Source organism: Microtus oregoni, unplaced genomic scaffold (assembly GCF_018167655.1).
Source record: "Microtus oregoni isolate MIOR12 unplaced genomic scaffold, Mior012 000042F_ref0000377, whole genome shotgun sequence".
In the NCBI taxonomy this organism is placed as follows: domain Eukaryota; kingdom Metazoa; phylum Chordata; class Mammalia; order Rodentia; family Cricetidae; genus Microtus; species Microtus oregoni.
In genome coordinates this window covers 20963364-20983814 of record NW_024543209.1, presented here as the reverse complement: position 1 = coordinate 20983814, position 20451 = coordinate 20963364, and the positions used below count along the sequence as shown (strand labels likewise).

Below are 20451 nucleotides of genomic sequence, written 5' to 3'. Positions count from 1 at the left end.
ACAGCCAGTGAAGCCCTCCTCAAAGTCTACAGATTCATAGGAGGTGGGAGGTGCCACACAGAGTGCTGCAGAAAACAGTGTTTCAGAAAGAAATCCTGTCTACAATGCCCTCTTCTGGCGTGCAGGCAGACATGCAGGCGGAACACTGCATAAGTAATAAATCTCAAAAAAGAAAAAAAAAAAAAAAGTATCAGAGTCTTCTCCAGACAGAGTAAGAATCAAATCAGAATATCTTTGACATCCCACTCAGGGGTCAAGTGTTTTATGGTTCATGTTGTAGTTGCACACAGGGCACTGGACTGGGTCTTCTCAGTCTTGAGTCTAAGCAGGGAGGCACAGAAAATCCCACCGCCACAGCTCCATGAGTGCTGGGAATGCAGAGCAGAGAAAGATTGCTTTGAGAAGAGCACAGGGCCAAGGGCTGGGAGACTTGGAGGGCTGATACAGGAGGGCCTGTAAGAAGTAACACTGTGTCAGAAAACCAGGGGCAGGTGAAGCTCAGTCCTGGAGGACTTGCTTAGCACACCTGAGGCTCTGGGTTTGATCTCCAACACTGTGGGGAAGTCAACTATCGAGCAAAGTTTTGAATAGGTTCTAAAAGAGGGGCAGGCTGGCAGGAAGAATATTCTAGTCAGAAAGGATGGGTGAAGTTAAAAAGCGGAAGAAGACAAAGTGGGTGTGACCAATGGTGTGGCCCCTCCCTGTGGGGGAAGGGACAAGAAGGAGAGCCAAGAAGGCTCAGCGAAGGCCGGCCGCACACAGCTCCACAGCAGTGAAAGCAGGAGGCTTGAAAGGCCAGTAAACAGTACCAAGGCCCGAGAGATGGAGCAGTTTTGAAAGACAAATTCAAGGTGTGGACGTGGAAGTTGCCTGGATGCAGGGGAACAAAGGCTCAGGCAGTGTGAGCCAAGCCTTTGAGTGCACTGAAGGTTGACTTATCAGGGATCCTAGTTTGCTTTACATTGCTGTGATAAGTTCCATCACCAAAAGCATCTCGGGAGGAAAGGGTTTGTATCATCTTACAGCTTACAATCCTTTCCTTCATGAAAGGAAGTTGTGGCAGGAACCTGGAGGCAGGAACTGAAGTGGCCATGGAGAGACACTGCTGTCTGGCTGGCAGGCCATGGCTTGCTTAGCCTGCTTTCATAAACCCCAGGAACACTACGTAGGTGTGCTACCTCCCAAAGTGGGCTGAGACCTTCCACATCAGTCATTGATCAAAAAAATGCCTTACAGACATGTCCACAGGACAATTTGATGAAGGCAATTGCTCAATTGAGATTCCTTCTTTCAAGATATGTCTAGGTTTGTGTCAAGCTGGCAAAAAAAAAGTGCATCAGGGAAGCAATAAAGTATAGTTGTTGGCACCTCATGCTTGCTGTGTGCCATATGACCAGAGGCAAATTGCTGGTTCTCCTTGGGCCCCTGGTTTCCTCTGCAAAGCGATACAATAATAGCATTTACAACACAGGGGTGCCACCTCACACACGGCTCAGGAGAGCCATGTGACTCCCAGGAAGATCCTGGATAAGGCACAAGAAGTTGGAAACAGCTTCGTTGCAGTCCACAGTCTGGGCTTAGAAGCTACCTTACCTTAAAGCAGCTGCATAGCTTGAACTGAAGAATAAGGATGCAGCACAAAGCAAGGAGCAGATGGAAAGCTATTAGAATGGGGCACACGCTGTGTGTTGTGTTAGTTTCCCTTCTCATAGCTGGGAGAAAGTAAGTGACAAAGGCAACTGAAAGGTGGAAGAGTTTACTTTAGCTCACGGTTTCAGGGAGACAGTCATGGTAGGGAAGACATGGCAGTCGGGACAGTGGCTGACTGGTCACACTGCCTTCCCAGACAGAAAGCAGAGAGACAAACAATGCACCAAATTTAAGGAGTTGCTCTTACTTCTTGAGCACAGCAGTTTACACCAAAGAGGACGTGTTTATCTTAGCAGTGAACACTACATTTGAGAGATGTCCACGTATCTGCCTTTTGTGGAGCACTGCATAGGCTGACTCAAAGCTATTTTACTGAGGTTGGAAATGGGGTTTGGTAGGACAGCTTGTGCTTAGAGTGCATGAGACCCTGGGTTCCGTTCCCAGTACACCCCAAATTCATCCCATCCACAACTCCTGTGCAAGAAGAACCAGGAGAAACCAGTAAGAATGAGTTCTGTGTGGAAAATAAAGCCAAACACAAGGAAATATGAATCCAAACACAGAAGGAGCAGGAAGGAGAAAAACCGCAAGACTCCAACAGCAGAAAGGAAGGGGGCAAAAGAAGGGATGGGAGGCTAGAGGACCTGGAGGAAGGATAGGAGAGTAGAAGAAAATGAGCAGGAGGAAGGGCTGCTGGAATTTAAGAAGAGTATGAAAAACAGCCGTTTGTTCTCTGATAGATTAAGCCCACAGACAGCTGCGTGAAGACTGTCGCCAGAGAGAGCTGTGGACATCGTCTGTTTGCCAGACACAAGCCTGGGAGGTGCCCTAAAACTCATCTCTCCAGGACCGGAATGACTTTGATTCTGTTATGAAATCTATCAATTAATGGAGCCTGGAAGTTCTAATAGTTAAATAGATCTTAGTCTGAGGGATGATACAAGATTTGTTAATAATTTTATAGAAAATGTACTTTAAAAATCAATAGAAAATAAGAATCTATGTCTTCAAAATAACAACAGCAAAAATCCTACAAAAGAACTCCTTTTAGGACTCTTAAAATATTATTTCAATGTTTAAAATAGGCAACTCAATTGACTGTGAGTTTTTTCTATTTTTATAAAATTTATGATTATTTCAGATGTATAAATTGATTTGTAAGAAACTGTAATTATTAGCCAAGGTTCTATTTTGCATGTTGATTTTCTAATAGTCCTCCACCTACCATCGATATGATCAAGTGCCCTTCTTGACTATCACCTACCTCTTGAGCGTGATCTCAGAGCTATTTCCTAACGCTCATCAATGGAAGACTGCCGGTCTCCTCGCAGGGACCAACAACACACATGATAGATTATTCTTATTTATATCACACTAAATAGAAATGCTATTGGACTTTGTGATTTATTCTGTATAGTAAATTGTCAGATACTACTAAAATAATGCAATGTTTGACAACACAGATGTTCAAATGTATATGGTGGGCAAATAAAAGATTATTTTGAAGCAGAAATTTGTCTTCTCACTCTGTAGCCCAGGCCGATCTCAAATGCAGCAATCCTTCCTCAGTCTTCCACTGAGGACTGAGGTTCCAGGAGTCATCATCACGCTAGACTAGGACCTGTAACTTGGAATAAATAAAGAACTTGACTTTCTATTGAACTCTTAGAAATGGTACTTTCAAAGTTATTTTAGCTCTTTTTTTTCTGACATCCCGACTGAATAACCCCTAAGGCCTCTGGAGACAAATAATGGTGATCCCTTCATAACATCCCAAAGACAAATCAAAGTAGAACTTTGATATTCACCTAAGGAACTGACTTTACTTATGGAGCAAGGTGTAACTGGAGGCTGCACTTTCATTTCCTAGCTGCCTAGTCCTGAGTAACTACACAGGAATTTATATTAATTATAAACTGTTTGACCTATTAGCTCAGGCTTATTATTGACCAGCTCTTACAACTTAAATTAACCCAGTTCTACTATATTATATTTTTCCATGAGGCTCATGGCTTGTTACTTCCCATCTCTGGTGGCTGCTTGTGTCTCCCTCAATTCCATCTTCTTCCTCTACCTCGACTTGGGTTTCCTGCCTAGCTATATTCTACCCTGCCATAGGCCAAAGCAGCTTTTTTTATTAACCAATAGTAATAAAACATATTCACAGCATACAAAGGGGTATCCCACATTAACAAGGTTAGAATCTTCTTACAGGGTCATAGGAGACCCCAAAACAGCCATACTAGAAAGTCTCCACCCAGCATAGATGATGCTGCATGGAGGTTTCATGTGTCTACCCCTTTCCCTAGCCTTTGTCCAATTCTGTATAGCTAGCACCTTCCAAGATCCAAAGGCAGGATGTAAGTAGGGCAGAATTATAAACAAATAACTGGGCTGTGTGGCTGTAATCTAGGTGAGAGTCCAGTGTCCAGCCCCACCCACTCCTCGGAGGGAACATCAGCTGTCTGTCTTGCTTAGAGAACAGTACCCGCCCAGTCCCTCCGGTTCACTGACCCAACATCCCTTCTTACTCCTGTCTCATCACCTCCTGACCAATCTCCTTGTGTATTCCCAGCAGCACCTGTGCTCCCCTCGCCTAGTATCTCAAAGCTCACTTTCTCTGATGTACAGAGAATGCCCTGAAGCTGCTGCCTCTGCCTGTTGTCCTCACCTCCACTCTGCTGGCAGACCCAGTCATCTGCACCTTTAAAGGACATCTGGATCCCAACCCTTCCCTGCTGTTGACAGACATCTGGAGAAGAAGGAAATCCCGCGTGGGACTGACTTGCTTCTCATTTTAGGGAAGGAAGAGAAATGCAGAAAAATTTATGGGAAGCCACTCCGCTGGGCAGCCTTCCTGGGAGGTGCCCCGTGGGCTGCACAAGCTTAGGGTGAAGGCATCCTATGCTCAGGAAGGCCAGCTGCTAAGTGCTCAGTTCACCTGGTCATGTAAGACCCTAGCTCTGAAGAAACCATGTCTCAGGGATGGGAGGAACTAGTCCTCTGTCTAGAGCCCAGTGGCCTACTCCGCCCTGCTTACCTTAAGCTTTGTGCCAGCAGGCGAAGAGACTGATTTCATTTTGTGCAGCAGCCAGCACAGAGTGGGCTGCGGCTGAGAAGCACTCAGTGATAACTGACAGGGACTTGAAAGTCTCTTCTGTGTCACTGCCAACAAAACACCTGAGAACAGCCTAACAGGAAGAATTAATTATTTTTGCTCAGGGTTTCAGAGGCTTTGGTCCATGGTCACACGACCCCATGCACCAGGCAAAGCATCATGGTAGTAGGACCATGTCCTAGAGAAGCTTTCTACCTTACCAGACACCTGAAGAGGGTCGAGAGAGGAAGAAGCCAGGACAAGACATAACTGCCAAGGACAAAGTCCTATCCAACCAACCAGGGAGTTCCACCATCTCCCAACAGCCTATTCAAAATCTGAATCCAAGTTGAATGCAGAAGGCTGAGGCAGGAGAATTGTCATGAATTTGAGGCCAGACTTGGTTACATAATGAGTTTCAAGCCAGCAGGCGCTGCATTGAATCCATCGATGAATTAAGCCACTTATTAGGTCAGAAGCTTCAGTCTAATTACGTGTAAGGCGTGCTTTACCAATCTCGGCATTCATAATCTAAAGTTGGCCATCAGGACGAGCCCTCGCTTATAGGTAAAATGCATGTTGTATGCTCAAGTGACAGCTAAAAGAATAGTGAGATAGTCACCAGGGTAGTGGAGGAACAGCAACAGGAATTTAAAATGGCACAAAAGAAGCCAACAGAAAGCAAAGGTTACCGTGAGGAGAAATGTCTTAGGGGAAGCGAACATTTCAAGCTCTCAGGGTGTGAATGTCTCCACCAAAAGTCACGGTTCATTTTAATCCTCCCTGGGAAGTTCTAGGAGGTGGACAATTAAGAGATGACCATTTTGGGGTGAAAGGGGTGGGGTTGGTTGGAGGTCACAGCAGTGACCTTAGCGTGCTGCGGCTCTCACTGGCCCTTGCTCTGTATCCCTGGTGGTGCTTTGCCTTGCCATGGCCAATCAGGAGGCCGTTACCAGGTACCAAGCCAACGCTGGTGCTGAGAAGCAAGTTTCTCAAGAACCAGGAGCTTAATTTACCTCTTTTCTTTACAAGGTGCTCAGGATGCAAGATGTGTCCAACAGGAAAGTGAATGAATGTGTTCCACCCTAGGAATAAATAAGAAAAGCTGCAGGATTATCTCAGTAAGAGTCAAACAGTGTTTGGTGAGTAGTTTTCATGTCTCTTGGTGGAATTCAAAGGAAAGTCCCCCTTTTAATAATGATATGTAGTAAGGAAGGATTGTTCAAAACGAGAAAGAGAGAGAGAGAGAGAGAGAGAGAGAGAGAGAGCAGTTCTTTATCCTCTTGCCTCTTCCTCAGAGCTGTATTATAAGCCTTTGCCAGCAATGTGTCACCCACGGGTGCCTTCTTTAGGATAGAGAGCTGCAGAGCCATGGAGAAAGCTCAGTTTAAATAAACGGCTCTGGGTGACTTGGAGGATAAGGGTGGATAGGACAGGGACTCCCTCCTAACCTGGATAGCGGCAGGTGTTTTCTTGAATATGAATGGAACGTGTCACTTCCAGAAAAACAAAATGACAGCATTTCTGGAACGTAGTAATTTTTACAAAAGTAAAAATCTGAGCTCTGAAAGCCACCTCCAGTGACTATGTGGTCTACAGTAGCACAGTATGTCCTGGCTTCCTAGTAGAGACACTGTAGACAGTAGCACTCACCATGGAGACTGGAAATGGCTCATTTTGTCCTGTTGGCACAGCTATCAGTTCCCATATAAAGGTCTGCTGTGCGCTTGGATTCACAGTGTGTACTGGAAATAAGAAATAGGGTCTCCCTTGTTGTTCTCCTTTATCCAAACTTCCTAGGCAGTCATTTATCATTTGTTCATTCATTTATGATTTTGTCTATGTAGCCCAGGCTATCCTCGAACTCCAGATCTTCCTGCCCCATCCTCTCATGTACAGGGATTCACTTATGCACCGCCTCACCCCTTTTCAAAGTTATTGCACATCTCTCTAGAAAATTAAGATGAGTTTATTTTTCTATGACTAACCTTTGAAAACCATGGGCAGTGGGATACCTAAGGGAGCCAAGCCTTGCTGCCAACCCTGGTTACCCGAGTCTAATCCCTGGAACCAACATGGTAGGGGAGGAAGAAACGACTCCTAAACTTTGTTCTCTGACCTCCACATGTACATCTTGATGCGAGACTGCATAACACACACACACACACACACACACGCATAAGCACACACCACACACACCCCTTGTCAAAAATTTCAAAAGACAGATGTAACAGTAAGGGAAGTGAGGAGGCAAGAACTTCTGGAAAGAAGGCACTGGAGAAGAGCACCCACAGACATGGTATTTTGGTCAGGGTTCTTTAGAGGAGCAGAACCAAGGGATGAATATATATTCATATATATTCATATATGCATACATATATATTCATACATACATACATACATATGTGTGTCATTGATATAACCACATCTGAGGTGCTCAGAACCTTGACTTAAACCTTTAGGTTGGGCCTCCACTGTCGGGTTAGTCTCAGAATAGAAGTCTCTCCCTGAAGGGTAGTGACTGGTAGTCACTCAGTCCATGGACAGCAGAAACAACAGAACACACGCTACTCTGCGGCGAGAGGGGAGGTCATGCAAATGAAAGGTGGCATGATCTTCCTTCTGAAATATCTCTTCGAATCTGGGCTCTTTCCTAATTTGTGGCAAGTTAACACTAAAGCCGGCCATAAGATGGGGCATTCCCATAAACTCTTTGTGGGGGCTACATAGTTCACATCCTCTAGTGGTGAAAAGACAGCTCGCCGTTAAAGTGCATGCTATTCAAACATGAAGAATTGTGTTCGGATCCACAGCACCTAGATAAAACCCTGGGCTTATGATATGTGCCTGTATCCCAACTGCGGAGACAGGGGGTGCCCTGGAGCTCATTCACAAGCCAAGCTAGCTTAACAGATGAACTCCACATTGAGTAAGGAACCCAGTCTCAAAAATCTAAGGTGAAAGTGATTGAGGAAGATGACCAGTGTTACTCTGACCTCTCTGCATACAGTCACAGGTACACATGCGCGTGCGCACACACACACACACGAGTTGTAAATAAAAGTGTTTCCACTGATGACCTGGTTTCCTAAGGTCTCACACCTTCCCTGGCCCCTGCTTCTATTAGTGAGTCTACAGTCCCCCTCCAGCGGAAAATAATGCCTGTCCCAAGCTGAGGCATTTCTTCTCTCCTCTTCCTCTTCTTTTCCTTCTGTGCTGCTCTGACATATTAGAAAAAAAAATTAAACTAATCTTTTGATTTCTCTTCCAGACAAACTAATAGGCTAGTATTTATCATCTTTGAAATATTATGCTTTGAAAACTGCTGTGATTTCAACTGGTAATTATTGCAATTGAAAATTATTTCTGTTGTGTAAATAAACACTGGCAACATCTGCATTATACGATGTAATAGAAAATATACAAGATGAAAATAAAATGACAAATTTTACCATTAAGAGCAATGTGGTTCTTTATTTACTGATACAGAAAGACAAAATGCTTACTTTTGAAAAATTTTGCAATAAGAAATCTAAGTTTTAGGCTGGATGTGGTGTCACACGCCTTTAATCCCAACACTCTGGAGGCAGAGGCAGGGAAGTCTTTGAGTTCTAGGCCAGCCAGGGATCCACAATGAAATTTTTAAGTTAAAATAGGAGACTATTTAATAGTGTGCATACGTTTCTGTGTGTGTGCACACGCATTTCTGTGTGTATGTGCATAAGTGTGCTCACATTCTTCTCTCTGTGTGTGCATTTGTGTGTGCACGTGCACATGTCTCTGTGAACACAAGCATGTGTGGTGTCTCAGAGGAAGATGCTTCACAGTGCAGTGGTCTGTAAACAAGCAAATGAACTCCTCTCCAACTTGCCCTATGTTACGGATGTTACATATTATAACTCCATCTGCATCTCAAATGCCTTCGGATGCCTGTGTCTGTTCTGTACCTGGTGAAGCGAAAACATTAGTGCATCCAGTATGGACTCAAGGCCACCACTAACTTACCTGAAATATTTCTATTACCTTCTTTCCATTTCTACTTTTGTCTGCTTAGGTGAAGGCATTTCATTTATACCTGCTTAGGTGAAGGCATTTCATTTATACCTGCTTAGGCATTTCTTCATAGTCACATTTTGTGTGTGTGTGTGTGACTAACTACATGCTAAAATAATTCTGGGAAAGCCAGACATGGCTTAGTGTTTAAGAGTACTTGCTGTTATTGCAGAGAACCTGGGCTCAATTCCCAGCATTCACACAGTGGCTTAAAACATCTGTACCTCCAGTTCCGGGGAATGCGATGCCTTCTTCTTACCTCTGCAGGTACCAGGAATGTATGTGGTAAACATACATGCATGCAGGCAAAATACTCATGCACATAACAATTTTAAAATTTAATTAAAAAATAACTTGGGTGGTGGCTGGGAAGATAGCTCATTTGGTAAAGTGCTCGTTGAACAAGCATGAGAACCTGTGTGCACCAGCTACAGGACCCGTGTGGAAAAGCCAGGCTGAGTGGCATGCACCGGTTACCAGAGGAGCAGACAGGTGGATCCTGGGATTTATGACCCAGTCAGCCTTGCCTACATGGCAAGTCCCAGGTCAATTAGACACCCCATCTGAAAGAGCAATGTGGATAACTCCTGGGCGACAACTCCCAAGGTTGGGCTCTACATTTATGCACTCCAGGTCCCAAACCCTGGGAACAGTGATGTTGGGACTAATGAGTCCTGGCCTTCAGCTGCTCTCCCCTCCTAGAACCTTCTAATTAAAGTTACTAGAAACTGTGCCTAGTTAGAGGATCAGAGGATGGGATTTTCACCTGTTGGCCATTGACTGCAGTGTATTTAAGCCTACATGGTGCTATTAAAGAAGGGCTTTTGGTATCAGTATTAAAAGGTCTGTGTGTCGGTCTGTCTGTGCGTCTGTCTGTATTCTCAACCTCCAGCCCCTTGCCCGAAGCTCGCGAACTTGGGTAATAGTGCACAAAGCACAGATATCGGGGTGGGGGTGCGGCACAGTGACCCACACACAAAGGGTAGATCTCCCCATCTCAGTCAATATAATCAGGATGATCCCCACAGACATGCCCATAGACCAACCCAATCTAGGCAGTCCCTCACCAACCCCATCTAGACAGTCCCTCACCAAGACTGTCATTCCAAATGATTCTGGAGTGTGTCAAGTTGATAATTAGAACTGACCACTACAGACTATTTCTCTTAAATTTTTTTCAGAGGTTGAGGGTCTAGCACATTCAGGCCCCAGGCTATCCCCAGAAACACCACCACTGTAAGTGTGCAAGCAAGCGCATGCACGCATGCACACACACACACACACACACACACACACGCAATTTTCTAAATACCTTTAAGGTGTTTATGAAAAATAAGTGCCCTAAAATATACAGTACTTTTAAATATCATAAAGCATTAAATTGTAAAACATATGAAACTCTACCTGTTTGACCATATGCTATTTTGTTGTTCATTAAATGAATTTATTTTAAATAGTATTTTTATTTATGTGCGTGTGTTTGTGTGCTTGTGTGTACCACATGATACTGTGCCTGCAGAGGCCAGAAAATGGCAACAGATTCCATAGAGCTGGAGTTACAGGCATTTGTGAGCCACTGGCTAAGGGTGCTGGGACTCAAACCTGGGCTGGCGGCAAAGGCAGCAAGAGCTAACCGCTGAGCCACCTCTCCAGGCTGATTTGTGTACTGGGGACAGTGGCCAAGCTTGCCATCCAGAGCAGGCTGTGTGGCAGGTACCTTCCCTGATGAGCCATCTCGCCAGCACCGTATACTTATTTTAGCAATAAAAGAGCAAAGACAAATGACAAAATAAAATAGCTGTCCAGACTTCTAGGGATAATTCCTTTGGGCTCAATGACCCATTTTAATTTGAGCGGCCTGAGGGCTTTGGGAGACCGCAATGAGCCGAAATTGCCGGTAGGTGGCGGAAGAGCACCATACGGCAAGGCTTGCGCTCTGAAGCTGTTAGGCTGTTGGTTTGCAACAACTCACAGAGAAGCAAGCACTTCTCCCTGGGTGCACCTGGGGTGGGGAGGGGGAGAGACTTCCAGCAAGTTCCTGGGATCACTTGTTTTTGTGGGAAACCACCTAAGGCATTCATGTTACATCTTGTACAGCGGGGCATCAGTGAGAGAGTCTTCATTCCTTCCCCCTTCCAAATTGAGGATTCACTGTCAGGAGAATTAAAAATAACAAAACAATAAACCAGATTGTATATTTGTTTTCTGAATCAAGGTGCTTCCATGTAGGCTGGGAGGTGTTTATTTCCCATGTAAACTGTGAGAAACAATTGTAAGAAGGAAGGGGTAATTTTCTAACTTGCCTTAGAGAATAGTCTCTGTTTTGTCTTATTAGATAAAGCCACGTTTCGTCTTATCTTTTGGGTCTTTTCCTTCTCCTGCCTGCTTTTCTAATTGTGCATCTGAGAAACTAGGGATCAAACCACGTCCCATTAAGATGTCTCTCCGTGGACATTCTGCCCAGGAAATACACAAAGAAATCTAGCCTCCTTGTCTAGTTGGTTTTTGACAATTTGACACAAACCTAGACATTATTTGGGAAGAATAACCTCAACGGAGAAAATGCCTCCATCAGACTGACTGTAGCCCAATCTTTAGGGCATTTTCTCCCTTAATGGTTGGTGTGAGAGGATTCGGCCCAGGGGGACGGTGGTCCTGGAGAGAACAAGGAAGCAGGCTGAACAAGCCACGGAAACCAGAAGTGATGTGCCACCACGGGCTCTACTTCCTCCTGCTTCCAGGTTCCTGCCTTGAGTCTCTGCCCCAGTGGCAGAGTGTGACCTGAGAGTGTGTGATGAAATAAACCCTTTCCTCCCCAAGTTACTTTTCAGAATGTTTTCTCAAGGGGATGGAAACCCTATAGCATTCCTCTGGTGAAGAACAAGCCAGAATGTTTTCTCAAGGGGATAGAAACCCTATAGCATTCCTCTGGTAAAGAACAAGCTGGCCTCTCCTCTTGCAGCATTCCTCTAACAGTGAAACTCTTGTTTCTTTCCTCTTTGTCTTTCCTTTGAGAAAAGATCTCATGGAGACAAAAATCTTACTAGGTAGCTCAGGCTGACTTGGAACCCCCAGGACTTCTCCTGGCTCAGTTCCCTAGGTACCGAGGTGACCAAAGCCTGGGTTTACAGTCACTGTGCCTTACTGTAGTAATAAGGGCGGCGGGGCTCCGTCCCCAACACCCCAGCCGCCTGCTCGGCTAGCTTATGCCCCAAAATAACAACACACAAACTGTATTCATTTAATCACTGCTTGGCCCTTTTTTATCTAGCCTCTTCTAGGCTAATTCTCACATATTAATTTAGCCCATTTCTAATCATCTGTGTGTAGCACCCCAAGGTGCGCTTACCGGGAAGATTCTAGCCTATGTCCATTTAAAGGGGGATGCTTTACATTTAAAGGGGGATGCAGCCCCGCCGCTCCTATTACTACACCTTACATGAAAGGTTGAGATGTAAGGGTGGATTCTTACTTTGTGCTCAGCCCTTGCCCATAGGTGGTCAGGAAGTGGGGTTTTTTGTTTGTAAACCAAGTGAGGTGGTGTGGCCATGGATATCACACCCTCAAAGGGCACAGTCCCAAGAGGCCTTGTGTTGGTGATCATCTGATACTTGGAAGGAGGGCCCTGCCCAGCAGTCTACCAGAGTGAATATTTTCATTTCAGAAAGGTCCTCCTCAGCGCGGATCTATGAAGACTTTGGGTTCACAGAAAGTGCATTTATGGAGCCTTCATTTCAGGAGCTGTAATTGACTTGGGTATCCAGGCCCTGGGCAACAAGGAAAGAGCTTTATTTCTCTTGCAAGAAAAAACCCTAGGGCCACACTGAGCTGCCTTCCTAAAATAGGTCAGATTCTTGCAAGGCCAGGCAGTGAAGCGATGTTTCTAGGGACCGCAGGCCAGTGTTTCCCTGGAAAAATTAATTCAAGTATCAGTGGTTTCACAAGCCAAGAACAAGCATCCCATTGCCCTCTGGGTGAGCAGATGTTATTAAGTATTAAGTATTAGGTTCAGCTAGACGTCCGAGCCACAGTGACCAAGACTTTGGCACAATTAGAACAGAAAGTCGCAGCTGCCCTCCCCAACCAATTCAAGTCCCACTAGGCCCGGCACGTCTCCCTGGCACTTTTATGGTAGATTCTGACATGTCTGGCAGGAATTGCTATCATTATGTTAGCCTTGCATACAGTACACAAAGTGTTCATGAAGCCAGATCCGCTCCAATACCGTTACCCAGAGAGTGTGGCTTCTGTGAGCCTGTTCCAGAAGAGACCCATTCTGAGCTTAGGATTTCCTTTCCCCATCAAAAGAACAGAGCTCCAAACTTCAGTCACGACTCTCAAGAGTGACTTAGGACAGGAAAGAGGCAGTGAAGAGAAACAGTGCTCAGAGTAAGAAAAAAAAAAAAGGCTGCACTGGAAAACTGAAAAAATAAAAGGAGGGATTTCTCCCAGGGCAAAAATTCAGACTAGACTGTAGCTTTGCAGAGGTGGTTAGACAAAGCAAAAACTGCGTAGGAATAAAACTGCAAACACCCAAAGCACAGCGCTGCGCGGAACAAACTTCCTCCTCAATCCCCGGAGAGGAGTGACTTTATAGAGAGGAGGATGGAACTGGATCGCCAGAGAAAAGCAAACACCCTAATCTCAGCACAGGCATCCATATCTGCCGCATTCTCAGCTCCAGATTCTCATCAGCTTACACTGGAACGAAAGGGCAGTTCCCATAGGCGCACACGCATGGCTTTGGGAGCTTGCAGTGCACAGACAGCCCAACTTTAAACAATTTGATTTGTAATTTTTGAGCTTCATGATGCAAGGTGTGCTCATACTCTATCTCTCCCTCTCATAACACTTTTTGATAGTCAACACTTTGTTAGGTGGGGTTCATGCTAGCGGTCTACTCAGCTACAGGCTAACTCAGTCATAAGGGAGACAGGCTAAGTTCTTACATCCCACTGGTTAATTCTATTCTGTTTGTTTTGATATGAGGTCTTACTCTGTACCGCTGATTGGCCCAGATATCACCATATAGGCCAGGTTGGCCTTGAACTTGCAGTGATCCTCCTGGCTCTATGCCTTGCCTACTAAGTTAGCAGCCACAAAGTGCCACACTCAACTTGCGTTTGTATCATGTCTTTAGAAATGAATTCCTAACTGCCAGTACATTCATGGCACTGTAACCCGTAACAAGGGAAGACACATCAGGGTCACTGTGAGGGACCTGAGTCTCATTCCAGACACGGTTTTCACAAGCATCAGGACCTGAAGCACCTGAGGTGGAAGAAGACAGGTGACTCTGATTCTTCAGGGACCTACCTCAGCAGAGGCATGGCTCTGTCTTTATGGGTCAGACGAAAGTGAGACCTCTTGTCCCTCTGTTTGCTGTGCACCTTCTTCCCAACTGCTTCCCCTCCAGCCCCACCTAGTACCCAGTGCTCCTTTCTTCCTTTGCACCCCAAGCTTCCCCAACCTCTCCATCCTGTACCTTCTACACCCATCTCTTCTCTTCTGAACCCCAGGGCACTAGGCCCCTGAGCACCTGCTCAATAACCAGGCAAGGAAAGTGAGTTGGTCTTGACCATTGGCTCTGGAGGTCAGGGACAGCGGGTTGTATCCTGTTGTCACACTGCCTGATCCAGCCACACTTCCCAGAGCTACTTCTTAGTAACAGCTAAGATGGACAGAGTCCTATTGCGTACCAGGTATTCTGCATTGCACACAACATGCACGGATTCTGTCAAAATGTAAATGTTTCTGTTATCCTATTTCTGCACCAAGAAAACAAGTCGCAGAGAGTGAGTTACCTTGTGTGGCCAAGGTCAGACCACCTTTTTGGATCCAGAATTTGTAGTTGTATTTTCCTACAAAGTAGGCTTCTCTTGTGCCCTCCCATGGCACCGTCAAGGGATGGAGGAAGGGGCTCTGTTGACGTTATGTGTTCCCAGGACCTTTGCAAGGGTTCGCAGCAAGTTTGTAATCTGTACCCTGTGTGACCAGAAGATCTGTGTTTTGCAAGAAGAGCCCCTAGCTCCCAGCAGTGGTTTGAGAGGAATTGGGGACAGATGATTAAGAACCATCGAATGGTTCCCTCCTCCCCCAGCCCATGCCTGCTGACTTCCCCCCAGGGAGGATCCTTTTCTCTCCTAGATAAGTGGTTGGGTTTTAAAGATGCATTTTGGATATTTTCTTTTCCCAGCTGTGGCAGCAACAGCTTGGATGCTTCAGATTCTTGGTGCTTTCAAAGTTGGGTTATGTCAACAAGGCGTCCTCTGAGGATATTAAAGAGCATGAAAGGGTTTTACTGAAGCATGAATGTGAAGTAATATCATAACTTCCAAATTATTAACATTAGGTAACACGAATATTCAATACTCAATTACAGTACAGATGGCTTACTTTTATCCACAGGTTTCAGACAAAATGCAAAACTTTTTACAGATTTATTTTGTTTTAAAAATTAGTATATGTGTGTGCAAGTGTGTGTTCGGGTGCCCTTGGAGTCCAGAAGAAGACATTGAATCTTTCGGAGCTGGAGTTGCCTGTGGTTGTGAGACACCCAATGTCGATGCTGGGAAATGAACTTGGATCCTCTGCAAGAACAGCAACTGCTGTTAACCACTGAGGCATCGCTCCAGCTCCCAAATGCAAATTATTTTTAAAATAAAATGAATTTACATGTCACCCTTGCCGCGGCGGTCATGATCATCTCTGTCATGCCAATTTTCGTGTTAGTGCAGCCAGAGTAAGCATGAACCCAAACATTTTAACATTCACTGTGTTATTTAATTGTCAGGGCCTGGGGAGATGGCTTACTTGACAAGTCATTGCAGTGCAAGCCTGAAGACCTGAGTTCAGATCCCCAGCGCTCATATGAAGAGACACCTGTAGTGGTGCACACCTGTAATGTCAACATGGGAGAGACAGAAGGGTCCTTGGATTTGCTGGAAAGCCAGGCAAACGGAACATGAGTGCCAGGTTTAGTAAAACACCATTTCTCAAAAACTAGAGAGAGACTGAGGAAGACACCTAACTTTGATCTCTGGCCTTCATACACATGCATCTCTCTCTCTCTCTCTCTCTCTCTCTCTCTCACACACACACACACACACACACACACACACACACACAGAGAGAGAGAGAGAGAGAGAGAGAGAGAGAGAGAGATTATTTAATAACCAAAACAGTCCCACATAAAATAGGTGTTTAGTAATCATTACAGCTCATCCATGTTATTTAGTTCCATTGAGTCACTGCGCCCTGGGCTCAGAATAAGATGGGGGTTTCCTGCCTCATGACATCACTGGGAGGAAGCAATGGCAATGCTTAGTCCAGTGTCTGAAACGAGGCTGAAGCTCAAATAGGGTTTGCTCTTCCTGGTTTACATGTGAAGAACTTGAGACCCAAAGACATCATCTTTTCTCAGGTCCCACAGCCAATGCCAAAACCTCCCAGAGAAAACCATTAGCCACCCGGCTTTATTGCCTTTCCATACCTGTCGGCTCAAATAAGTGAGTTAATTAATTGCTCCAATTATGTTTTGTTCTTTTGTGCTATATTGTGTCAAGATCCACATAGTCAGAACATAGAGTCCTGAAGATCAAAGCCAGTTAACCCATTCCTCACCCACCTCTTTGCAGTACACAAGAGACTAGTGGATGGAGAGGCTATGGACGAATTTCTGTAAACTGATATTCCCTCCAAACCAAACCATTCCCTCCTGGAGGAAGGAGGTCCTCATGGGATACAGGAAGTCAAGGACTGAGTCACCACATGCTTGGTGGGACTTCTCAGTGTTGTTCTGCTGGTTAGTCACCCATGCTCCTGCAAATAACCCCAATAAATCCATGGGTTTATGAAGTTACATTGTTTCTTTAGTCTGGTGACCCATCTTGGGTGAAGACATCGGTTCACATCTTCCCAGGAAAAAAATCCCATGCAAAGAATGAATTTGAGCACCACTGTCAGTAGCCCTTCTTAGAGTGAGCCCAAGTACTCCTGTGGTTTCTCAAACCAGTCTTGGCCCATTGTAATCTCTTCTTTATAATTGTTAATAATGACTACCTTTGTTAGGGTTACTATTGCTGTGACGAAACACTGTTACCAAAGCAACTTGGGAAAAAAAGGTTTATTTTCTCCATCACCGAAGAAAGGCAGAACAGGAACTCAAAAGGGCAGGCACCTGGAGGCACAAACTGATGCAGTGACCATGGAGAGGCACTCCTTACTAGCTTGCTCCCCACCGCTTGCTCAGTCTGCTGTTTTATAGAACCAAGTACCACCACCCCAGGGATGGTCCTACCCACAATGGTCTGAACCCTCTCCTATCAATCACCAATTAAGAAAATGCTCTGCAGGCTTGCCCACAGCCCAATCTTATGGAGACATTTTTTCACCTGAGTTTCCTTCCCCTGTGATGATGCTAGCTTGTGTCAAGTGGACACAAAACTAACAAGAACAGTGTCCCTTCCATTCTCCGAATGTCTTGGTCTTACACTGCTGCTTTGCCAGTGGCAGCAGCATCGTTAGCAGACAAGAGCAGTGTGTTCATGTCTCTCTGTCTCTTAGCCCTCTTGGCAGCCGTGTCTTGCTCACTTGGGGTTCTTTTTCATCTTGTTTTGTGGGTGGCTTTACACGGCAACCATTTCTCCTTAAAATGATCCTCCTGCCCACCTGCTCTAGTCTTCCTTTCAGATGCTCAACCGAGGCACGAAGGTAGGAGATGAATAATTGGGAGTTCCACACCCCAGTCTGCAGACTGGTGATCTCACCTTCTGGCTGGTTTATCACTGTAGCTCTCCCAGAGCACAGAGCGTCCATCTGCAGACAGGAAGAGTAGGCTGGACCTCTCAGGGTTACAATGTAACGCTTGAAAAATGTCAGCTCCCTGTTAGTCACATTATTCACCCTTTCTGGGGACAATATAAAGAGATCATAAAAGAGTCCCGCCCACAGGGCAAACATCCTGCCTAGTTTTATTAAAGTTGTCCTTGTTAGTCACCATGCCCCTGACGCATGACTTAGAGTCTGTGCACAATGATGCTGTTGCACATTGATGGGGAGCATGGCTGAAGGCTGCACTTCCTGTGTTACTAAAGGGACAGCTATTGGCCTGATTTGAGAATAGCCATGCCAGCTCCCCAGTACATCAAGCCCTAAGGGGCTCCCCTGCTGCTGCCACATGACCTTCTTTTGACCTCTAAAAGTAGCTCCTACATCTCAGCACCCTTAAGTTCTTCCCTAGCTCCTGAAGGAATCCTAAGACAACATCTCCCCACTCTGCCTACTTCCCAGGGCAGCTGAGGCTCATCTTTCTACTGTCTGCTGTGCCTCCTCCCCTAGTTATGGTGTTGGCTCTCCTAGTTATGGTGTTGGTGATGTGGACCTTGGAAAGCACAGGGAGCAGATGTCAGTTTCTCCTTTCTGACTGGCCTTCTCTCAGTTCCTTTGCTGAAAACCACCCCACCCCCAGAACACACGCAATTAGATGGGGGTTGGCCCTTCTCCCTCCAGTCTTTGGTACCCACTGAAGTCTTATCCATCAGTCATAGTTGATGTGGGAGTGTCATATATCAATCTGTTGATTTCATTGGTTAAGCAATAAAGAAACTGCTTGGCCCTCATAGGTTAAAACATAGGTGGGAGGACTAAACAGAACAGAATGTTGGGAGAAAGAAGCTGAGTCAGAGAGTTGCCATGATTCTCCCACTCCAGACAGATGCAGGTTAAGATCATTCCTGGTAAGCCAGCTCGTGGGCTACCCAGATTATAAGAAATGGGCTAGTCCAGGTGCGAGAGTTAGCCGAGAAAAGGCTAGATATAATGGGCCAAGTGGTGTTTAAAAGAATACAGTTTCCGTGTAATTATTTCGGGGCATAAGCTAGAGCTAGCCATGTGGGCGGCCGGGTGCCGGGGACGCAGCCTCACCGCTCCTATTACAACACATAGTGAGTGGTCCACGGATAACCACATGCCTCAGGTGCCAAAGAGAAATGATGCTGAGATTTGAACTGGGGTGAGAGGGAAAGAGCTGCCCTCTCCTTGGAGGCTGAGAAATGAGCAGGTGCTGCTGGAGGCCATCTTTGTTCCCCGGAGATGTAGCCAACTCAGTGGCAAGAGGGCCTGACAAATGGAAGAGTTCTGGCACCTAATCTCTCTGTGCTTCCAGCCGGTCTGTGGGGCTTAGCGAGCCAACCAGAGCCTCTTTCATGCCCATCCTGCTTCATGTTTCTGCCACTTGTAATAAAAGGAAGTCCCAGTTAAAGCGACAAGAAAATGTGTTATCCTTCGCAGAAGGGCTGCCTTTTAACACTAGGTAAGTCTTTAGTGCCCCCAAAGATGGATGTGTAAAACAGAGGCCCTGGAGGGGTGGTATAGCCATCCCGGTTAGGGTCAGACACCCCACCACCACTCCTTCTCAGCCTGCTGGCCAATTGCAGAATCCCTCACAAACTCCATTGTGTATAGGCATCACATTTTCGTTAGAAATGAGCTAGAAACTAGAGATGCTCAAACCCCACCTTCCAAGGAGCACCTCATCTGCCTCGTCCTGAGACTGGCCCAGATCAAAGATTGTCCCCATTGACCCAAAGAAGTTCGTGGCTTGGATCCAGCCCTGAGGAGGCCCCTGGGGGAGCACCGTTCAGAGTGCTTCTCCCAATAGCTTCAGCTCCAACCCTGCAGTTAGAATTAGGAGCCTCACGAGGAGAGGGTCAGCTGAGCCGAAAGTGTGCCCAAAAATGCCACCTCTCATCCCGCCTCCCAGCTCAACCTTCTTGCCCTGCATTTCAGACAAGCACTGCCCATGGCAGCAAGAATTCAGCTTTTTCTTTATTCTTTTCTTTATTATTTTTTAGAGTTAAAATGGATTTTCAGGCATAAGATGCTAAATTCTGAGGATCTGATGTAGAGGGTGATCATAGCTAGCAATAGTAGATACATAACAATTCGCTAAATGATTAGGTCTTCAATGTTCTTAACATCCCAAACATAAAGGTGGAGAGTGTTAACTACCTTAACTGTGATCATTTCACAACATGCACACACATCAAATCATATCATAACATCAGTTCATAAAAACATACATGTGCTTACACCTGACAAAGCAAAGGAGAGGAAACCATAGACATGTATGGGTAAGTAAATAAGCCGGCTGCAGAGATCTGTTTGCTGACCGACTAGGTCTTTGAAGATACACAGTTAGCTGCTGTTCTCTTCACAATGACGAAACATCTGGTAGAAGCAACTTATGGAGAAAAGGGTTTGTCTGGGTTTGTTTTGAGGGTCGGAAGGCTGGTAGTGGGAATGTGAAGTGACGGGCCACATAGCATCCACAGTCCAGAAGCAGAAAGAGTTGAGCATCCCACTTGTCCCTTCCTTTAAAAAAGAGGCTAATAATTTATTACTGTTATTATTATTGATTTATTTTGTTTTATTTTATGTGCATATATATGTGCCTGTAAGTATGTGCTCCACATGTGTGTCTGTGTGCCCTCAGAGATTAGATAGGGTGCCAGATTCCCTGGAACTGGAGCTACAGACAGTTGTGAGTGGCCTGATGTGGGTGCTGGGAACCGAATCCCCACCCACGGCAGAAACAGCAATGTTTTTAACAACTGAGACTTTCTCCAGTCTCCTGCCCTCTCACCTTTTAA

At 45.6% G+C, this 20451-nt stretch overlaps 1 protein-coding gene across 1 annotated transcript in view; it reads left to right on the top strand.

Moving 5' to 3' along the window:
• Nucleotides 1-3163, top strand: part of LOC121433947 (cytidine monophosphate-N-acetylneuraminic acid hydroxylase) — a 78673-nt gene extending 75510 nt beyond the window's left edge. Inside the window, exon 17 of the mRNA XM_041632628.1 lies at nucleotides 2391-3163. The gene's annotated coding sequence lies outside the window, so the exon portion shown is untranslated. The remainder of the gene's footprint in view (nucleotides 1-2390) is intronic.
• The last annotated feature ends 17288 nt before the right edge of the window (nucleotides 3164-20451 follow it).